Source organism: Pinus tabuliformis, chromosome 9 (assembly GCF_031772625.1).
Source record: "Pinus tabuliformis cultivar Carrire ecotype Pingquan chromosome 9, CPIR1, whole genome shotgun sequence".
Taxonomy (NCBI): domain Eukaryota; kingdom Viridiplantae; phylum Streptophyta; class Pinopsida; order Pinales; family Pinaceae; genus Pinus; species Pinus tabuliformis.
The window spans coordinates 1,101,452,964-1,101,464,601 of NC_142307.1; the positions used below are offsets into that span (position 1 = coordinate 1,101,452,964).

The 11,638-nt window shown below is 37.0% G+C and overlaps 1 pseudogene; it reads right to left on the reverse strand.

Annotated features, from left to right (window-relative positions):
• Positions 1 to 9,348: 9,348 nt before the first annotated feature.
• LOC149152510 (protein ALTERED XYLOGLUCAN 9 pseudogene) lies at positions 9,349 to 10,218 on the reverse strand (annotated as a pseudogene).
• Between the last annotated feature and the right edge of the window lie 1,420 nt (positions 10,219 to 11,638).

The following is an 11,638-nucleotide window of genomic DNA, read 5'->3' on the forward strand; positions in this document are numbered from 1 at the left end:
AGGAGTACATTTGAAATTGTGACATGAATATAAAATTGAGAATTTAATGGGAAAGGATCATGTCTTCTCCCAAGTAAATCTGAAAAGTACATTTGGGAATGTGAAGTTTAATTACATGGAGAGGACCATGTCTTCTCCTTAGTAAATGTGAGGGTACATTGGGGAATGTGAAATGAATAAATATATATTGATGATACGATGGAGAGGACTATGTCTTCTCCCAAGTAAATGTGAGGGTTCATTGGGGAATGTGAAATGTACTTACATGGAGAGGACCATGTCTTTTCCTTAGTAAATGTGAGGGTACATTGGGGAATGTGAAATGTACTTACATGGAGAGGACCATGTATTCTCCTTAGTAAATGTGAGGGTACATTAGGGAATGTGAAATGAATACATATATTTTGAAATAATGGAAGGAGACCATATCCTACATAATATTCAATTTGAGAAAGTAAGTGGGGAATTTGAATAATGGAAATCATAAATTTATATTAGACCAATATTTCTCAATGTTTCCAGATAATGTAAATATTAACAAATGATTTGTAGGATAAGATTTAAGTGGGGCATTACATACACCCCTCCTTCAGAAAACTTCGTCCCGAAGTTAAAATGAAAAGATGCAAGGAGTTTGAAAGCATAGCAACCAGAGATAGTTATAGCAATAAATCAGATAAGTTCGACAATGGCATTTCTTCCCATCAAGAGTCTCCCACTGATCTATATCCTTCTATCCACCCTGGCCTACTTCCGTTCCTGCCCTATCCGTCCTCTGCTGCCTTATCAGTGGAAAAGGCCATACTGACCACTGATAAAACCGACATGGTGGGAGCTTTGAATGCCTCGACCGAACTTTCCCCAACATGTATCTGGAAATCGTCATCACACGTCTAGGGGGAGCGTTCAGCTGTCCTCCCCACGATTCCAGGTTTCGGAGGATACACGGTGGGAAACACCTCCACCCCTCCTTCAGAGCACGGACCACACTACAGAGCTGGTTGGACTTGTCATCGAATAATCCAGTCAGGTCATCTTGCCACCTGTCATTTGCATTTTACTCACGTCATAAGAGTGCATATCAAGTAGATACCAAATGTAATAGAACAATGTACATCGTACCTTTCCTCATTGGTTGTCTCGACCTTCCCCAATGGAATAGTAGATCTTGGTTATCATACGATTCTTTCCAACCTGTAGTTTAGTTCTCATCCATGCATATATACAACCACAATATAGATATAGATACATGATCTTAAACATCATGTTTATTAAGCTCAGTGTCCACGTGTCAATTTCTGTTGTTCATACTGGAAATAAATCTTACATCAGATAAATCATAATTTCACTAAGTCCTTGATTAGATAAATCATATCTATATAAGCCTATACGATGCAACAATAACTCTGACAAGTCATGCACTAGATAAATTGTAACCAAGTAAGTCACACATCTGGTCATACATCCAACATTTCCATCATCAATACCAAATCCATCAATTGGTTTTCACGTGTGCAACCAAATGTGTATAATGTTCATAAATAACAACATGGAACTGCAAAATAGAACCTTAACATAGGTGGCTATCTACGTTAAAAGGGGCATCATAAATGCTTATGTGACATCCTTGTGGAACCCTTCAATAACAATTAGAGTTGAAATAGATTCAACTATCCGTCATGGAAAATAGCATTTGAACCCGGATATCCTATAAGGTGGTAACAAACCAAAATAATGGCAAGCAACGGATTAGTGCACTATCAATTTCACTAGAAGGTGTTAGTGTAAGTTTTATGCATATAATTTCTTTAAAACCTTAGTGAATATAAAAGTCCCACTCTTCCAATTTGATGGTTTTTCATCTTCCAAACCCATTTAGTTAATCTTGGAAATAAACGACTCAAAACTTCAGAAACTATTTGCAACATGATTTTCATACTTTATTTTTTTTTTTAAATTGAGAGAAATGTCCTCTAAATGCCAAAAGGTTCAAATTTATTATATATTTAATCATTGTTTACTAGTACTAAAACAATTTCATGATATATAATGCAGCTCACAATATGACCAGACAAATGAGAAATAATTAAATGAATGGAATAATTGCCTTCACCCTGCTGCTATTAGTACTTCCCTTCCAAATGGCACTGCATCTCTAAAGGTGCCTACTCCTTTCACAAGTGGCCAGTGACCACAAAAGTTGTGAAGAAAGTTGAGAGTCCTTTTATCCAAAACTAGAGACACATTATTTTTCACGGCTTCTTTCATTTATTTATTTATTTATTTAGGGTAAGAGTGTGTTCTAATATTTTCACTGGTCTTTTATTGACTAAATAAGCTTCTATTTTAAAATCCCAAATCTTTAGACGGTTCCTCAAATCAGCATTTGTTTCCAACTATCATAAAACTGTGATTTCCCAACAATATGGCAAAATTGGATGGGTCTTTGAAAGAGTTTTAATCATTTGCAAGCTGACGAAAGCTTGCTTTGCATGCACCAATACGTTTTCTCTTCTGTCATATCACTTTGAGGGGCATAAACTATGAGGCATAAGCATTGCTTTCCTTTAAAGAAGGACCATTGTCCTCCCCCTCACAAATAGTAGCATAATGAAGCGATCTTTGGCATTCTTGGTTTAGTGTTTTATCTTTTCATGGCCAACAATGGTGTCTTATCCACATGAGCAATGCTTTCAAACATTGACAACAAAAGAATACAATGAAAGAGAGAAATAAGAATTAACATAAAATATTCCTTGAAAGAGTTTGATTCAGTTATTTCCCTATCTCTACAACCAGAATCAAACAACTATTGATAAAAATATTTAGCATTTATCAACTCAACCATACATCAATCAGGTTATGAATCTCTGTCAGGTTGAGATTTAGGACGGGTCTTCTTAAGCTTAGTCCTGTGCTCAACAGAGTGATATCTTCCAGGATTGTCTCCACCAACTCTCATGTTGCGCCATTAATTTTTGCCTGGAAAACACTTTCTTTAACACCTGAGCTTCAATTTCCACATGTCTAATACAAGGCATGTTCATAATTTCTGATATTTAAAAGACCATCGCTGATTCATTTTCTTGTTCCTAGGCATTTTCCTTCCATCCATTGTTATTCTATTCAGGTAAGATCACTCAATGGATATTAAAAATCTCCATGACCACCTTAATGTACCAATTTTCTAGGTCTCACATGATTTTTCTACCTAGGTCTTGATTCTCATTGAGTTTCTTTGTATACAAGTGATTTCCTTGCTCTCGGATCACATCTCTCAAGTCAGCACTGTGTATCTTATTGTCCCAACCTAGGGTTTTGATTTGGTGTACTCTACTTTTGAGTCAGTATGTCTGTACTACTCATTATCAATACTATCATGGATTTTTATTCTCAAGTGATATATACATATCTGTGTGCTCTCAGGTGTCACCCTGATGGATTTTCACTACTAGATCCATGATATTCCATTTCTATCATTGTACTGCCTGGAACAACTCTCGTTATTGTTAACTTCACCTTTCTTGATATTGCATGGTTTCTTTGACGTATTCACTTAACCCTTAGACTCTTAATCAATTATATGGATAGTATTTATCTGTTCATGAATGCTATTATTCTTGAATTGAATTGATATATTTCAAATTCTCTACTCTGGCATTCCAAGGCATAATCTTAATGCATACTGTTCTTGGAAAGAAGGTCTAATTTGAACAATAATGCATAGCTCTGGTATCTTCTGACTTGTGCTGTTGATTCCCTAGCAATATGCCCAGGTTTGTACACTTTGAATTCGTTATTCTTGTAACTGCCCCATTCTTAGTGTGCAATTAAGTAACACATGTTGCAGTCTGACTTTTGCAACCATTCTAGATTCGCTTATTTGGAAGATTATGTAGCTCATCGTAACTCATAACTATGCATTCCTCTGCCTCAGGATTATTAATGGCATTTTGTAAGTACTCATTGGTATCTATGTAACATTCCACACAGGTCTGAAGACTAACGTAGGATTTCCTTTGAATAGTAACTGCTTGGGCCTTCTCTGCACAGGTAACAACTCTGTCAATACAAATGTAGATGCCAGACTGTGTAACGATTCATGCCAATATAGTATTGGCCAGTGCTGGTGTCATAACATTTCTACTGCCATGTTGAATAACGCTAACGCTCTGGTCCAATGCAATGCTGCCATTTCCATAACATTGTCATCTATGCCTACTAACCCAAATTTAAGTTGATTTACCTGATCAAAGCTATGCATTACAGAATGGTGTCAGCTCTCTAAACTAGAACTTTATCTTTATGTTTTTCATTTGTCTTTCTTGGATCCTCGTGGCAGTTGTTATAGGATTGATAACATATAGATTTATGCAGCCACTTGCACTGAATGACAATACAATTGTCTTTTGCAAGGTTGGTTCTTTTGATCTTGATCACTAATAGTATCAAAAGGAAATAAGTGCATGCATATGCAAATATTTATAAAAGTTGAAATCATTCCAGTAAAAGAAAACATGAGGGGAAAACATATACAACATAGACTTTGTTTTGAAAGAATCAAATTCTATTGGAAATTTAACATTTTCAAGAAATGGCCATGGAATAAATATCCTATATCCCTTTGCATGCTTTCCTCTAAGGTTTGTACTACTCATTGTTTCCTTTCTTCCAATTTCTAATAAAGTTTATATTTAAAAAAAACAATTGAGGATCTCACTAGCCTCAATCCAAAGGATTGGCAGTTGAACAACGAAATGGAAATTTATTGACGTCATGAAAAGGATGGCAAAATGCAGCCATTTTGTTTGAAACTAAGTTAACTTTTAAATTCAGCAACTCTTCATTTTCTTTTCCGCCATAAATTTATTTTATTTGATTAGAGAATATATATATATATATATATATATATATATAACTAATTTCCATTTATTGAGTCTCGTAAGTGAAATTTTATTTTATACCTAAATAACATGATAACAAAAATTTTCTATCTGACCTTTGGCCGACAATCCAAGTTGATCAAGTGTTGGGACCTTGCTCCACCCATCAAGGTCACCCACACCATTCTTTGAAAAAGGTCCAAGTGAGGTGGGCAGCTTATAGCAAGGTCGGACTTTGCACTTTGACTCCACTGTCTTTCGGAATTCAGTATACACATCAGGGATGTATTAATGTAAGTTAAGATGGAATGAAAGAGGATTGGGACTGATTGGATTATGTGTGGAACTCATATATCTCTGTATTGAAATATCCAGTTTTCCAGTCTTGAACTTTCACTTTGTATCACCACACCTATGATACTGCAATATGTATTATATCTATCTATCTATATATATATATATATATATATATATATATATATATATATATATATATATATATATATAGATACACATACTTGTGTTGGTTAGACCAAGTGATTGGCATACTTAAATACTTATCTATGTTGTACTTTTCTTTAGCTTTCTTTATCTTGCTTCCAGTGTTACCTAGGAATTGCTTTTGCACTCCCACATTTTATTCACACGGCATGTATCATTTTATGGACACATTTTATTCACACGACATGTGTCATTTTGTGGACATTAATTGGACATTAATGTACTTATCTTATCTTAATCTTATCTGCAATCTGGCCAAATATAATACAAAGACAAAATCCTGATAAACTAGAAGAGTTTTACAATCATACCTTAGGGCACTTTCATTGATGCTGTATATGTGTGTTGCAGACAGCAAAGGAAAACAGATAAGTCTTGGCCCATGAAAGCTCATATATTAAATATATGAAACATATCTGTGTTGAACAACCACTGAGATAATCATACAAATTCTAACCTTTATTATAATGCATATGTGCCATAATATGCAATTAAACTATGGAAACAGAGTGTTTGCGTCTCAACCACAAAGAATGTCAAACAAGTGGCTATCATCAGTCATTGGTTGTGGTAGCTCTGAAAAACGATTAGTGCTGTAAATTGATTGTGCATGCACTGATTGCTTCACAGTTGGACAGTTGCCGTAAACGCGGAAACAACTTGCTAATTCAGGGTAATTAAGGGTTAGACCCACTCCACATGCAACCCCCTTGAGAAAATGAATATTCAATATACGTTTACACTCTCCTGGAATTTCATACTTGCAAGTATACCTTACTCCATGTCAGGACTCATCACGAACCACCATTACTTTATAACTATGTATCGATAAAATTCTACCATTTTATTATTGCTTTTAGTGGCAACTAAAGACAGCTAATATAGCGAAACCAGCATAAATATTAAAAATGAAAATATCCATTAACTACATAATTAATTTCATCAGAAACACTCAATTAGTGAAGCATAATAATGGAACAACGTATCTAATGTCATAGCAAGAATTGCATGTATATAGCAGGAAAGGAGGAGCTTTCCAAAATTTTCAATCTGGCACTAAAATTCTTGGGTGTCTGTCAACAATAACTTATGTTCTTGCTCATCTTCCATAAGTTATGACGATTTGGATGCCATGAAGTGAACAGATCATGCCAATGTCGATTAATTTTATAGTCTCAGGGAAGTTGTTTGACATTGAGCCAATAACATGTTCAGATCAAGACATAAAGGGGTGGTCAGGCCAATTGGTGGTCCATGGAGTCATGGCTCTACTCATTAAATCAATGTACATTGTTCCTTCCATCGCTGATTACACAAAGAGCTATTAAAGTGTTACCTGGCAAATGGTTTGGAAGTTTGAAATAATATCTCTTCTAGTCCAGCTAGAAACCCAAATTTACCTGTAGCTCAGGTCATCAATATGGAAAAAGTATCCTGTTTTTTTTTTTTTGTGAAGTGTCACCATCCCTCTTGACTACAAGTGAAAGACTATGTCTAATTCCATTCTATGAGGAAATTAAGTAGAGTCGAATTGATTCTAAATATGATTCGATCCTAAGTCAAACTCATCAATTTGAGTCGTAATGAGGACTCAAACTCACAAGTCAAACATTAGTTAGATTGACTTGACAAATCTAACTCAAATTGACTTATTATGTCCAAAATCCATATTGTTCTGTAGTATGTACCATCATATGTACTTTGAAATGCATTAGAATTGAAAATTTGCATTATATGTAAAATGTTGACTTCCATATTAATGAGAAATATCATTGTTTTTATTTCTCAAGCTTCTCCCAAACCATGGTGATGAATGAAAACTTATAAGCCACTCCTCACATGCCATGGTGATGATTGAAAAATAATAGGTGGCATTTTCCAAGGCATGGTAAGAAGGCGAGTGCATATAAGCATGAAGTAATGTTCCAGCCCTGCAATCCTGGGCTATAAGAAAATATAAAAAAATAAATGAAATGATAGTTCTTGGTATAGAAGAGAGTTGTTCCTGCATTTTTAAATGCACATGGACAACTGCAGTCAAATTTTAAGTTTCAACACTAGGTTTCTATGCAGATTCCACGAAAAACTGTGTAAGCATAAGCTTTTGAGCCCACACCCCTGACATTTCAACTTGATCCTTACCAAATTGAAGATTTATAAGCAACATTTTCCAAGCCCTAGCGGTGACTGTAAATTTCTAAGTGGTGTCTTCCAAATCATAGTATGCATAACCATCTTGTGTGAACTAAGTCTTTCGCCGAAAAAAAGAATTGAAGTGTTGTATCCAAGAGTGCACTTGAGAACTTGTGTTATGGAAAAGTCTATATAATTTGAACTGATGGTAGAATTGTTGGTGGTGGGTATGTGGATGAAAAATGTACTACTCTCAGAAGACAGGCTCTGCAACTTTGGATGTCTTGTAGCCATTTTGGTTAATGTAATTAAAATCACAGTTTGACATGAAAGGATCAAGTTAGCATACCTTGGTTGTAAGATGAATATGAGATCTGCAATTTCAATTAACATGAAATCCCAAAACTATTGAAAATGATTTTATTCTCAGTTGTATAAAGAAGTAAATTCATGTGTTCCATTAAGGATACTTCATATTTGAAGCTCTACTAAAATCAGTGTAATTATATGCTTCTATATTGGATTTTATGGTCTTGATCAAATGCAGCTTTGTCAGTGAGCACATTGAAACACTAGAGGAAATTGACATGGAATACAAAGAATTGGCCCTTCAATTTGGTATTGTGAACTGGGAGCGTGTGCCAGCATTGGGATGTGAACCTACCTTCGTTTCATATTTGGCAGATGCTGTAATTGAGGGGCTTCCTTATGTTGGAGCAATGGCTGTGTCAAATCTTGAGGCTCGCCAGGTATATAAAAACACTGAAAGCCGTGTTTAATCTTTATGCCGACTGCTTTACTTTTTTCATTTTGGATTACTAATGGAATTTGGGATGATAAAACCCCACAAATATTATCTGGTGTTGCAATATCTTCAGTTTTTTTTTTTAGAGTGTAGCATAAACCACATGCTATAGTTCTTTTTCATGTTCTAGCATAACTGGACTAGCGGTTGATTACATTGACACTTATTTGTTGTACAGACATTGGTTCTAAATATAAAAAAAACAACTATGTGAATATATAAATTTAAGCCCATGCACTTGGCATTCAAACTTGTTTCTGGCCAAAATCAAAATTGATAAGGGGCAACCTCCAAGCCATGGTGACTATATCTCTGTGACTAGGGGAGTTGTCTCAAGGGTAGAACTGACACAATATGTGTATGGGGCTTCTCATCTTATGGCCATACAGGTTGATGCAGGTATCAACCCAGGTAACAGTGGAGGCCCAACAATTATGAAAAGGTTGCTAGTGTAGCTTTCCAAAACCTGTTCGAGGAAGATTAGCACTTAATAAAATAGAGGTGAAATACATCGAATTGAATGGTCATAGAAATAAACTATCAACATAGCAGAAAATAATAAAAATCAGTTCTACATGTGTTGCTGTGTGCAGGTGTGGGTACAAGAGCAGGTATAACATGGATGAAAATCCTTCTAAATTCAACTTCAATGATGTGGTAATTTTCCATTGTGAAGGAGGGTGTTGTCACATGATACATCACAGGTGCAGTCGATGGAGGGGTCAAAGAATCTATGCAGCTCTGATAAAAATGGAATCAAAACGTATGGAGCTGAACATTAAAGATAACAATGATCGATGATTTGATTAAGAGGAGATCAATAAAACAAAATTGAATGGTTTAACAAAGTGAAGGGCAGGTAACATTATTCTAGTGAAGAGGGTAAGCCTTCTTTCAAGAATCAGAAGGAATCGATTATCTCTGGACCAGAAGGAATGTTAGACAATTAGTAATTTACTTTGGCCATCCAATGTCGCTGAATTGGCACAAACTGATTTGGCAGGCACACTCCCCATCCAAACAAGGTCAAAAGTTCACTTGTTGGGACTTGACCAGAATAGCATTCAACATTATCTGCACAATAGCTTCATATACAGCACCCTTGTAATGCATCCCATCATCTGTGCAATCGTGTCCACAACCTCTGCTCAAGCTCTTGATGTCAAGCAGCATGAGAGGCCCTCCCGTGGACCGCAAAAGCTTGCTCTTATGGATTTCTTCGGCATAAGCAGCACACATCTCTTTGGTCATCTTCTGCCTCTTTACCTCTGTGTTCAACATACCATTAATCAGAGTCGGAATGCCAAGCCAGAACATATGGGATGCCAGAACCACAACACGATTAGCATCAAACCCTTCGGTACCAAAATGTGGAGACAGAGGCAGGATGGAGACAACAAAATTCTGCAGTCTCCGCAGTGCTTCACCATAATGACTAGCATTGGTGACGTGAAGCATATGCCAAAGTCCTGTTCCCATGACCAGAACATCAGGATACCTACCGCCATGGTGATCATTCCCCAAAAATCTAGTTAAATTCACTGCAAAAGGTGCCCAAATAAAATCTACCTTTAACCCTCTTTCCTCCAACACAAATTCATAATCACTATGTCGTTTGAAAATATTCTTTGAGATGGATTCAGTGGATTCCAGTATCAGTTCTAACAGTGAGAGAGCCAGGTACCGAGCCTCTGAATCCCCGGCAACGGCAATCCATGAGCCATTGAGGAGATCCAAAGTATCGGTCTTGTTCAATCTTTGAAACCCATATCCAAATTCAATAGCCTGAGAATTCCAGTGCCATGTTCTGGATCCATTGAATGATGAACTATTATTATCATCAAAACCCTTGTTCTCCTCCCAGTCTACTTCATGGAGGACTGACTCGCAGGGCATTGGGGAATTTGACTTATCTACGCTAGGAAATGATGTAAACGAAGAAAAAATATCGGAAATACTTGGAAAATAGGGCATGAGATGAACCCCTACCGCTAAGGTTATGAAGAGAGCCTGCGCTGAAGAAGAGCACTTTGTTCCGGCTGAGGTGCCACCCCGCCATCCCCATTGGAAGGAACAGAACAATGCAAGCTGCCAATATGCCCACTTGGACGCCACCAACCATGGTTGCTCTTCAATCTGATTGAATTTCTGGATCCGAGCACATCTTCAAGGGCTCCAAACCAAAATCTTTCATGTGATCGGAGATGTTGGTCGGCACTACGATTTGCATCGATGAATGACTCGATCCTGAGATGTATTGACACCGCGCCTTTGAAAATATGGTCAAACGAATCATGCTTTTTCTAGTGGAAGAAATTTCAGAGTCAAACCAAATGCGAATGGAATACGGACTCCTGTCTGTTATAGACATTTTTGTGCCTTACAGCTATAAGCATGAAATGTCCATAATTCAAGGGATCCAAAGTCCCTAAAGATGTTGTTACAGCTCCTAAAGGAACAAGGTCAACCAATGACAACTTCTCCCAGAAGTTCTCCACCAAAAACCACTCAGAAACAGTCAATTCAGGATCAATTCAGAGGCTCCACTAGCTGCCTGCGTTGAAATGCAGAGACTACACTGGCTAGGTGCACTGCAACGCAGGTGGAAGCACTAACAGGGTGCACTGAGCGGGAAATGACAAATGGCAAGCTCATTCAACGAGGTGGAAAGACCCTGGAAGCTTCCAGAATCTTCTCCAATGACACTTGCCTCAATGAATTCGACTAGTGATGAGTAAGAGGCTCTCAACCTCCAAGTGGAAGCAAGAACTGACAGAGAGAAGCCACAAGTCAAAACATAAGCTGACTCATCCTCTCTGCTTACATCTATATATGGATCTCTCACCCAGAGGTTCAGGAGGCTGGAATTTTGTACTTTGCAGAGAATTGTTGTTGGTTTGAGATTGAGATTAGTACATTGGGTGATTTATGCTTTGTTGGAGGAGAGGAAGGGATTCCTTTGCTGGGAGGTAGATGCTGGATCGGAACTCACTTGGTTGTATCTCCTCTTGGACTTTATTATCATATCAATAAACTATTTGAGTTTCTCCTACATGCTGTGTACCAATGATGTTTTGTTATGCTTACAAGTTTAGCTTAATCTGATCTTGAGCTTTTTATGAATGTATATCTGTATCTTCGTGTAGCTTCTCTCTCTTGTGATCTTGCAGGAATTCGGTAAAGCTGGGCCGGTGAAAGAGCAGGAAGCTGGGAGCTACTGAAGAGAGGAGTGATTTGGATCGACAAACTAGTGGAAGGCACAGGTTAGTTAGATCCTTCTTCCTCATTTACATTTCATAAAGAAGAATACTCAATT